Below are 11,049 nucleotides of genomic sequence, written 5' to 3'. Positions count from 1 at the left end.
GGGGCTGGGGCCATGGCACACTCTGGCACCATCCACCTCCCCGGCTACCCCATACCCAGTCAGTGGCAGAGTCTGGCCTCCTGTGTCTCCTGAGCATCTTTTCCGTCCCTCTCTCCATCCGCACTCTCACCACCAGGCCTCAGAGCCTCTCTGAGCAGCACCTCTGCATTCTTGCAGGCACTCGGTCTCCCTGTGCATAGCCCCGACCTCGCACCTGTGCGCAGCCTCACCTAGACCCCTCCCTGTCCATCAGGCTCTGAACACGCAGCCCCCTCCTCTGAACATCCACAGCTCAGACACTGCCTTTGACCATGGTAACTGTGTGTGAGCCAACTGTGACAGTGAACACCCGGAGAAGTCTGTGCATCCTTTCCTTCCCGCACCTCTGCTGTGCCCAGCCCTGCGATTGGAGCCGGGCTCTGCCTGCAGAGCTCACGGCCTGATGGGAAGCAGCCAGGGACACACAGAAGCCACCCATTGTGGTCAGCACCATGAAAGGAATGGCCCAGGAGCTGGGAGTGCCCTGAGGAGCCCTGGACCCAGCCCTGCAGTGAGGGGTGGCTTCCTGGAGGAGGTGACACCTGGCTCATCTTTGTCCCTCCCTACCTTCCAGCCAACCAACTTCCAGCCTCTCCTCTGCCAGCTGGCAGTTTCTAAAGACACTGAGATTGGAACCCACCCAAATGTGGGCAGGGGGGCAGGGTGGGGGGGCAGGTGCTACCTGTCATCTGGTCATCAGCGACATGGAGAAGCACTTCAGTCCCAAAACAAACTGGGCGAAGTCATCAGTGTGACCAAAGCAGCTGGTTTGTTTTCGTCCTGCCCGCCTAGCCCTGGGAGCCCCAACTTCAAGGACAAAGGCCTGGGGCGGTGGCTCTGCACAGTGAGCCTCCACTCGCCAGTCCCACTTCACCGGGCGCACAGGATGTGCGGAGGCAGCAGCCCGAAGACCTTTGCTCTGGTGGGGGCACAGGGTGGGAACAGCACAAGGGCTGGGGGGCAGGGGGAACGGACCTGAACCCTGGGCGCCTGGCGCCACCTGCCGCCTCATCCAGGAAGTGGCTCCTGGGGGGACTGGGGCTGGTCAGCAGGTGAGCAGGTGGAGAGCAGGCTGGGGGCCCCAGGACTCGGCCCCACCAGACTATGGGCTCCCCAGGCAGGTGGGGACCGTGGTCAGAGATGTGGATGAGTCAACTTGAGAACAGCCCAGCTCAAGTCCATGGGGAAGAGCGAGGGACCCGGACCTTGAGGTGGCCCCTGCGTCCCCAAGCGTGTGGGAGCCAGGCCCACGCGGACCCCTCCCAGCTGAGGCGGGTCACCGAAGCACAGCTGTATTCCACAGAAAAGAGGTCTGTGTGTCCTTGCTTCTCCTGGGAGAGGACCGTTCAGACTCCAAGGGCTTCTGGGTGTCAAGCATAGGTCATTTGAGAGCCTGTGGGCCCTAGGGTCCACAAGGCCACCTCTGACCCTGGACCCCCAGGAGGGACAGATGAGCCAGCCCAGCGTTTAGACTGTACAGCCTGGAGCTGAGCCACGGCCTGCCTGGCCGCAGGGCATCGAAGGACAGGGCGTCACCCAGGGCCAGGACTGGGGTGAGTGGCAGAGGCCTAGCGTCTCAGGGGCCCTCACTCTCGGGTCAGTGGCAGGGCACAGAGCTGAGGCCCACGTACTGTTAGGGGCCCAGAAGGCAGTTTCATTTCAATTCCTTTCCAAATCTGAAGGAAAATGAATACCATGATTTTCAATGTATCTAGTAGCAAATATGTATTATACATAATATATGATTACAGAGTGAATGTATATAATAATACGTGGTATATAATTTATGACATCTATAATAATGAATCCAGCCTGGATTATGTTCGTCTTTAACCACCCAGTCATAAAACCTGTTCTGTCATCTGTTTTATGGAGCAAGGACCCAGGAAGGCAGTGCCCCGGCTGTAAGCTGGCCTGGGCCCACCCGGGAGAGTGGCCGCTGCACGGCCTCCCCAGAACATGAGCGCCTCCTCCAGCTCCGTGCCCTGGGCTCCTCACTTGCCAGGCTGTCAACCCCGCAGTCCCCCCTCCTGGCCACCCTTGAGAGAGGCCTGGGCCACGGCCAGCCAGACAGCCCTTCCATCAGACTGTGCGTCTCCCGACAGTGACACCGCGTGGTGGCAGGAGGTAGTGGCAGCCATGAGCTGTGAGCTGCCAAGCCTTGGCCACACCCTCCGTGGCCTCAGCCCAAGGCTGTGGAAGGGGGTGACCCGACCTGGGCCGGAAGCCTCAGGTTCAAGGTCAACTCGGGGAGGGGGGGCCCGGGGGCACTTCCTGCTCCTCCAGTGGGTGGGGCCTGAGCGCAGACCGAGTAATAACTGAGCAGCTTCTGCTCACACCCCCTGCCCTTCGCTCCGTGTTCTGCACGCCCTGCCATGGTCCCCAGCACACAGGAGGGCCCCGGTGACAGGGCCGGCAGCATCCTGCTCGCCGTCAACGAGCCCTCAGTGTCACTGCCCCATCTTGGCCCGCCTCCTCACAGCCACACCCAAAGCAAACCTGCCCCCTCTGCTCACGGGGGACCAGAGGGAGCAGCCCAGGATCCAGACCCACATCTGTCCCCAGGTACCTCCCACTGGCCCGAGGTCAGGCTTCCTGCAGGAAGGGAGACCATCCCCAACCTGGGAGGATGGGAGACTGGGTTGTCAGGAGACCTGGAGAGGAGGGTGGCCCCGGCAGTGCCCCCGACCCCTCCCAGGGCTCCCACGGCCTCCTGGGCCCAGGGCCAGAGCCAGGCCTAGAACCCCCCTCTGCTGAGAGTCTACCTGGGGGCCAGATCTCTCTGGAAGGAGTAACTTCCCCAGGAATGGGGGTGGGGGGCTCAGGTCGTTGGTTTAAATACTGGTGAGCCAACCCCCACTGGTGACACCATGTGCCAGCGTGGAGTCTCCAGTCCTCAGGACAATCCTGGAGGGGCTGCCGTCCTGAGCCCATGTCATGGAAGCAGACACTGTGGCTCAGAGAGATGGAGTGACTTTTCCAAGGCCACACAGCAGCCCAGGGCAGAGCTGGAATGGCAACCACGTCTGTCCACCCCAGGGCCTGTAGCTGGGCGGGGAGGGACAGGTGCAGCTCTGGGGTCCCTTCCTTGTGACCAAGGGAACGGGCCAGGCCCAGGGCCCTCAGGTGCCTTAGCCACCTGCCTCGCACCTGAGGGTTCACCTTAACAAGAGAATAGTGGCCGCCTGTGCACCACGCGTCTGGTCCCCCAGAGGGAAGTGACCTGTCTACCCTCAGACTTGACCTGGCCTCAAAGGTGGTGGGGCCTGTCCCTGGTGGACCTGGACCCCAGCCCTCCACCTTCTTCAATCCTGGGTGTCCAGGCCCCTGGCCAAGCCCCAGGCAGGCAGTGCCGTCCAGACGTGGTGAGCATGTAGAGCTGACCTCCTGGGGTCTCGGGGGATCCCACAGAAAAGGGCACCTGTCCTGCGGAAGGCCTTCCCCCACATCAGGGGGCCCCACTGGGCCTCCCCTCAGCCTGCCCCTCTGCTGCCCATTTCCTCGGTCAGCCCCGAGAAGCCCCGGGCACCCGGCACCCGTGGGAAGATGTTCTATCGCACCACATCCGGCCAAGAGACTGGAGGGTCTGGGAGCGTCAGGGCCGGGGGGAACCGGTGGAGGATGATGTGAAGGCCTGGGTGGGAGGGGGAGGCCAGGCGAGGGGGCACGGGGGGAAGAGGAGGGGAGGAGTGAGGAAAGCCACCTGGGGCAGTGGGGGGGTGGTCTTTCCAGAAGGAGGGAGAATGGAGAGGCTGAGGAGGAAAGAGGGCAGTAGGCGCCAGCTTCCTCTAAGAGATCCTGTGAGAAGGGGGAGGCTGTGGGGCCACAGCGGAGCGCCTCTGGGAGGAGGAGGCCCCCGCAGGAGGGTGCCCAGCAGGGCAGCTGACGGGGGGATGGTAGGGAGCCAATGGAGCCCCTGTCCCGGCAGCTCCGATGGGCTCAGAGCAGTTCAGGGAGCTGAGCAGGTGGGCTGGCTGGTTCCAGGAGCGAGCAAGGCTGTGTCTGGAGAGGTCACTGGAGGGCCAAGAGCCCCAACAGCCTGAGGGGCTCAGCCAGATGGCCCACTTCCCTCTGCCCAGCCAGAAGGGGGCAGAGTCTTCGGGAACACCCAACAGGCCCCCTGGGTGCTGGGCAGTGGGGAGAGGCATCCTGCAGGTGGCCGTGGTTGCCCATAGATGGAGGCACCCCCCAGAGGCCCGTGTGTCCCAGTCAGAGGGAGGCCAGCAAACAGCTAGGCCCTCTGGCTTGTACACATTCACCCCAGCAGCCCCTGAAATGCCACAGAGGGGCCAGGGAGTGGCAGAAGGAACACAAGATCAGGAGACCATCCAGCAGAAGGGTCCTGGCTCAGCCACATACCAGCTGTGCAACATACGGCAAGCCCCTGACCCTCTCTGAGCCTGTCTCCTCACCCAGGGTGAAGACGAGAAGACCAGCTCTCCCAGGGCCCACGGGGCCCACGGACGGCAGGCACAGGCTCGGCAAATGCCAGCCAGGGTGGGCAGAGCAGGCAAGCTCCTCTGAGGGCAGAGGACACGAAGGTCCCAGTACCTGCTCCCGGACAGAGAGCCACCCTGGCCCCTGGGCCCGCAGCACACGCTCCCTCCCGAGTCTCTCCTCTCTCCCCCAGCCCACTTTTCTTTTCCTCCATCGAGCTGTCATGACCCTCCAGCCAAAGAACGCTGGGCCCCAGGTGGTGGGACAGGGGGCTCACTGGTCTTTGCTACCAGGGAGACCCTGGGGCGTCTCAGGAAGAGGGCATCGGGAGCATGCTGCGTGCTTCTGGGGGGCCGAGGAGGCGGGGCTTTGCCCGGGAGTGGACGCTCTTGGGAAGCGGGTGATATGTGATTGGGCGCCTTAATAAACCTGTCTACAGGGAGGGCCGCAGCAGGCACAGCCGTGGTGGTCCCCTGTAGCCGGGACGGGCAAGGTTTGGACATTCTACGGCGTGAACGACGTTCATGTGCTGTCTGCGTTCAGACGCGACTACAGGGGTCTCACTGTTGTCCTGACCCATCGCAGTCCCAGGGCGGCCTTGTCAGGGTCGGTGTTCTGTGAAACTGTTCGTGTCTGCGAGAGGACCCCAGGCCCCACCGAGGTCCCGTCCGGCATGCTTTCCCTTCCTCAGCACTAAACACCGCCCCCCTCCCCCGCCCCCCCCCCCCCCCCCCCGCCCCGTGTTCTATATCCGCCTGGGCGGGGTCCGTTCCTACCCGACTAGGCTGTGAGATCCAGGGACTGTGTCATCTCGTTCCTGCAACCACCCAGCGCCTAGCCTTGGCACACAGCAGGTGCTCTATAAACGCCCATTGAAGGAACAAACGGCTTAAAGTGAGCACGTGGTCTGGTGGGGTGGAGCCCAGCGCCTCGAGGGCCGCTGGAGAGGTGGTGGGGCAGGTGGGTGGCAGGGAGCAGCGCCTGGGACCGAGGCTGAGGAGGGGGCTGGCTGCCCTGAAAGGGCCGGGAGGTGCTCTTGGACTCTGAGGGCCCCCTGGACAAGTGGGTCCAGGGCTGCTGCCCACAGCGTCCTCTCTGGAGTCACACTTTGGTGAGCCCATTGAAGGCTCTGACAAGGCTGCTCTGACTTGGTTTGGCCCACGGCTTCCCAGACAGGCCCCAGCTGGTCCAGTCACACCAGTGGCCGTCCCACAGAACAGGAGCCATCACAGCAGGCTGTGGCCCAGCCTGGCCTGGCAGCTCTGAATTTGCCAGAGGTCCCTCTGGCAGCCATGAGGGGAGAGGGCCCCACGGAGGCAGAGAGGCCTGAGAGGTGGTGGCCGGGGGGGCTCAGGCCGAAGCAGGTGTGCCTGGACCATGGTGGTGACCAAAGAGAGCACTGAAGTGGGCCGTTTGAGAAACATTGGGAGGTGACACAAACAGGACCTGGGGGTTGACTGGGGCAGAGGTTGGGGTGGCAGGGGAGACCCAGGCCTCTCTGTGTCGACAGGTGGACCATCAGTGGGACAAAGAAGCGAGGCTGGGAACAGGTCCAGAGCAGGTGAAGTTTGAAACATGCCCCACGAGGTGCCCCAGAGGCTGACATCGGGGACCGCACATGGGTTGGAGGCCAGAGGAGCTTCCTGCGCCCACCCCGCAGGAAGCCAGACATGTGGAGCCAGGCCCTGCCGCTGCGCACCCTCCCCACACACCCAGCCACAGGGGATCCAGGAGACACTCCTGGGCCTCCTTGCCCGCTCGTCCTTGGCCTCAGGGTCAGGGAGCGCCCCTCACACCCTGGCCCCGTGAGAATCAGGCCTCGGGCAGTCTCGGAGCAGCAGCTGGAACAGCAGCAGGGTTACCCAAGGACGCAGCCCGGCCAGGCCCCAGGACAGGGTTTAGACTGGGCAGTGGGCCATGGCGTTCTGAGAAGACCCCAAGGCAGGGACTGAGGTGCAGTTCCCAGCGCTCCCGGTCTCAGGCAAGGCCCTCGTACCAGTGGAGGCTCCCCCTAAGTGAGCTGGGCTCAGGGCTGGCAGAGCCTGGCCCTCGTCCATCGCTCATGGTCAGGAGTTGGAGCATGTCTCCCTCTGGGATCTTGGCCAACAGCGGCTCTGAGTAGGGGGCTGGGGACGGCAGGGGGGCCTCAGCTTCGTCAGGGCAGACAGACCAGACCCACTGGCTTGGGGCTGCTCAAGCCCAGCTGTGACTTGGGTCCCTGCAGGGCTGGGCCAGGGTCCCCGTGTGCCCTCAGTGTCTTCAGCCCAGCCACCCTGCCAGGGGCCCTGAGCACAACCACAGAGAAACCGGCAGTGGCCCCACGTCAGGAGCCTTGGCCCAGGCCTTGCCTCCCTGAGAGACCCAGGGGGTTCCTGACCTCTCTGTGAGCCTCAGTTTCCCCATGTGCATAGCAAGGAGGGCGCGAACTTGAGGGTCCGGACCTTCTTTAGCTGTGCACCTAGGATGTGCAGGTTCATCGCCAGCCTCCGAGGGCGACCAGCAGGTGGCGTCATGAGCCTGATAAAAAGTGCTTCTCCGCCTCGCTGGGTCTGGGGATGAGCAGTCCCGGAGTCAAGAGTAGGAGGTAGCTGGGCACAGGGTGGATTCAGCATCAGCCTGGCCACCACCGCAGGAGTAGGACCCCTTTTCCCTCACGGCATCCCCTGGGTGGGCACAGTGCTCTAGAGGCTGAGGTGGGAGGGACGCAGGGGGACATGGGACATCCCACCTTCCGGCCACCTGGGAGGACCGCCACCCCTTGCCCCTCCCATCCACTGGGCAGGGGTCTGACTACTGGGCTGGGGTCTGGCCCCGTGTCTGTCTGCACTCACCCCACTGTGGCATGGGCCACATTACCTCCGCCTCTCTGAGCCTCAATTTCCACGTCAGTTAAACAGAAAATAACTCCACCTCCTCCCTGGGTGGGCGAGGCCGGCCACCCCCTCTGCACAGTGCCATCCCCATCTGTCCCCAGCCACCCCTACTGTCTGCCGGGCCCCTGCAGGTGGTGGCCAGTCCCCAGCAAGGCCGCCCTGAAGTGGAGGGTGTCACCCGTGCCAGCTGCTGGAGGCTGTGTGGCCCGAGGTCATGCCCAGCAGGGGCCGAGATGGCGGGAGAGGGCCAGGATGAAAGCCCCAGTTGTCTACCACTTGCTGGGCAGCAGGAGGCCTGGGTGGGGGCCCCGCTGGTCTCATCTGACCCCACAAGATTTCCCATCCCAGTGCTCCAGATGGGAACTTGAGATCCAGAGAGGTCAGCACCGTGTCCAGGGTCACAAAGTTGTGTCCCCTGAGGACAGGGGCCTCCCTCGCTCCCCTCTGTGTCCCTTGAGCCCAGCTATGGGAGTGATGGGCAGTAGACACTGACTGTCGTTACTAGCATAGTCACTGCTCGCTGGTCCCGGGCAGTCGCTACCCTCATAGAGCTTTGGGGACCCCCCACCCCCAAGGGAGTCCTGGGAGTGTCACACAGTGGCAAAGAGGCCCCATAAAGCTCTGAGCTCACAAGGACAGACTAGTGACAGGGTGGGCAGGGAGTGTGGGGACCGCCACAGGCAAGTGGGCAGGTGCCATCCCTGGAAGGTGGACAGGTGCCATCTCTGGTAAGTGGACAGGTGCCATCCCTGGAAAGTGGGCAGGTACCACCCTAGCAGATGGACAGGAACCATCTCTGGGCAGGTGGGCAGGTACCATCCCTAGCAGGTGGACAAAGGTGCCATCCCTGGCAACGATGGGAGCCCGGTGCACACGGGCATGAGAGCTCTTTCAGCCTGGCTACCCCATGGCCCAGTGAGGGGCAGGTGGCCCGGCGGGTGAGATTGCCCCACTGGCAGTGGGCGGGGGCGGCTGCTGGTATGGCCGAGGCAGCCTTGTGGGCATAGTGGGCCAGGCTGGGAGTCAGGCCAGGCCTGGGGGGCTCGGCTGCTCTGGCAGACCCTGGTGGCCAGGGCAGTGCTCAGTGGGGCAGCCTCGTCTGGGGGACCATGGGCTGTGTGACCTTGCTGGGCCTGGGTGACGCGATCTTAAAGAGGCCGAGGCCAAGGCCAGGCCACTGTCCTCTCAGCACAGGGCCCAGGCCCGGGTAGGGTCAGATGCCCAGAAAGAGCAAACTGCTAGGGCCAGAGGGGCCAAAGGTCACCCAGTCCTCCCCTACCTGGTTCACAGCCTCAGCTTGATCTCCCCAGCTCTGGGGGGCTCACTTGCAACACGGGCGACCCTCGGCCTCCAGCTTCCCTCTGGCCACAGGAGGCTACTGCCACCCCGGGGCACGTGGCACCCAGCCTCTGCTCACACTGGGCTCTCTGCCTAGGATGCCCCTTCTCCTGGCCCTTCCCCTCGCTACCTCCGCTGGGCCTTCCATTACAGCCACCACTGCTCGCTTCTGTTAACTGCTAACCATGTGCCCCGCACTGTCACATTATCCGACTCTCCCGTGGGTGTGATATTTTTCTCCCGTCTGAATGATGAGAAACCTGCCCGAGGTCCCCTAGCCTTGGAAGACGCCCACTCCGGAGCGCCTGGGGCCCCAGGCAGACTTGCACAAACACGGACACACCCGGCCTCACCTCCATCAGCCCACCCTGGAGGCAGGAGCCCAGCCTCTCTCACCTCTGGGGAACATCTCCGAGTCCTGGCACCTCAGGTACTTGTGGATAGTTCAGGTTGGAGGGGGAGCCGCTCATGGTCCGGAGCAACCTCGACTGCACATGGGCCAGAACAGAAGCTTGTCACCTTGAGGGGTCAGCTTGGCGGTGCAGCCCTTAAGACGACCTTCGTTCGCTATATTCCAGCTGGGATGTAGACCTGAAAACAGGCAAGGACTGCACAGTAGGGTCAGGGGAGAGACTCTGGGTCTTGGGGGCCAGGGCAGGAGGGAGGACCCACACAGCTGGGGTGGGGTGGGGGGGGAGTTCATAGAGAACTTCCTGGGACGGGTAAGTCTTGAGTTGGGTTTTATGGGATGAGTAGGAGTTTGCCAGCCACAGGGTAGGGAAAGGCATGAGAATCCCCCCACACTCACACTCTGTGATTGTACATGCGTGTCATGGGGACCTGCTATATGGTATACTGATGAGGTGAAAGGGCACCAGGGACCACACATGCCCGAAAGGGCAGGTCATTTCTAGAGTCTCATAATTAATCAGGAAGCTTTAGTTGCAGGTGATAGAAACCCCAGCCAAACCAGCTTAGGCCCACAGGGGATTTATTGGCTTAGATAACAAAAAATCCAGGAATTGGACAAGCATCAGGCATGGCTGGATCAAAGGGTATCCTCAGGACTCTGCCTCCCCCACTTCTGCTGACTGCTTTCTTCCACACAGCTCCCCCCACCAGGCAGGATCCCCCTACTAGGCAGAGATGGCCCCGCCTCCATCCTGCTGCCCCACCCCCGTGTAAAGCGCTTTCTCCTCCTGTATTTGAGTTACCTCCGATTGGCTGGGCTTGGGGCAGGTGCTCAGCCCCAGCCAGTGGCTGTGTGGAGCCAGCCCTGGGCACCCTGCAGGGAGGGGAGCAGGTGGCAAAGGGAGTGGACGCTGGGTGGACAGAGCAGGCTGCGGCTCTGGGACTGGCACTGAGGTCAATGCTGGGTGGAAATGGCCCCAAGTGGGCAGGCTCCTTGCAGCAACCTTGAACTGTGGAAGATGAGGGGACCTCCGTGGCTGAGTCAGCTGGGGCTTCCCTTCTGTCGCCTGAGCCTGTCTGAGCGCTCAGCTCTGTGTGGCAACTGGGGGCCATGGTTGGAGCCACCCTGGCCAGATTGCTGGAAGGGGAGCAGCCCTCTGGGGGGCCAGGCCAGTGTGGAACTGGCGGCAACCTCTGGGAGGACGGGGAGAGGGCATGAGCGCTGGCCATCCTGATTTACTCTGGCTGCTTGTGGCTCCACAGGACCCTCCAGATGAGCCTCCAGCAGCCCCAGGGAGGCACTGTTAGCATCTGCCCCCTTCTATCGATCAGAAGCTGAGACAGAGTTCTGTGACCCAGCCAAAGAGAGCCTGGAGGCAGGGAGCTGGGACTGGCCAGCAGTCCTATCCCACCCATGCCTGAGCCACGTGGGCCGGGCCCTGTTCCCGTTCCTGCCCCTGCCCCACCGCCCCAGCCCCCTCCTGGGTGGGGCAAGTGGCCGACTGGCCATGGACAACTTCACCTTCTCCAGTGAGAGGCCGGAGAGGGTGGCAACCAAGCCAAGCCCAGGAGGAGCCAGGAGAATGTTCAGCCTGGACGCTCAAACCAGGCGGGGCTGAGGCCAGTGGCGTCACCCTGCACAGCTCCCAGCCGAGGTTCTCACTGCTGCCCTGGCGTCCAGCCTCCTGTGGGGCCACAGCCCCCGTGGGAGCTCAGGGTGTGGTGTCACCCACACTCTCTGCTCTGACCCCCCATTGTGGCAGGGGTCAAGTGGCAGGAGCCCGAGTCCAACGTGGAACCCCACAGACAAGAGGGGGTCTGTGTCTCATAGGTTCAGAAGACTCTGGGCCGCTGCCCCAGGAGAAAGGTCGGGGCCCCGGCTAGAGCACTTTCCTCTGTGCCCTGTGCCCAGCACGGAGCTGGTGCTTGGGGAACATCTGTCAGACAGACG

Source organism: Equus quagga, chromosome 19 (genome assembly GCF_021613505.1).
Source record: "Equus quagga isolate Etosha38 chromosome 19, UCLA_HA_Equagga_1.0, whole genome shotgun sequence".
NCBI classification, from domain to species: domain Eukaryota; kingdom Metazoa; phylum Chordata; class Mammalia; order Perissodactyla; family Equidae; genus Equus; species Equus quagga.
The sequence above is the reverse complement of the archived record's forward strand: the minus strand, read 5'-3'. Positions refer to the sequence as shown.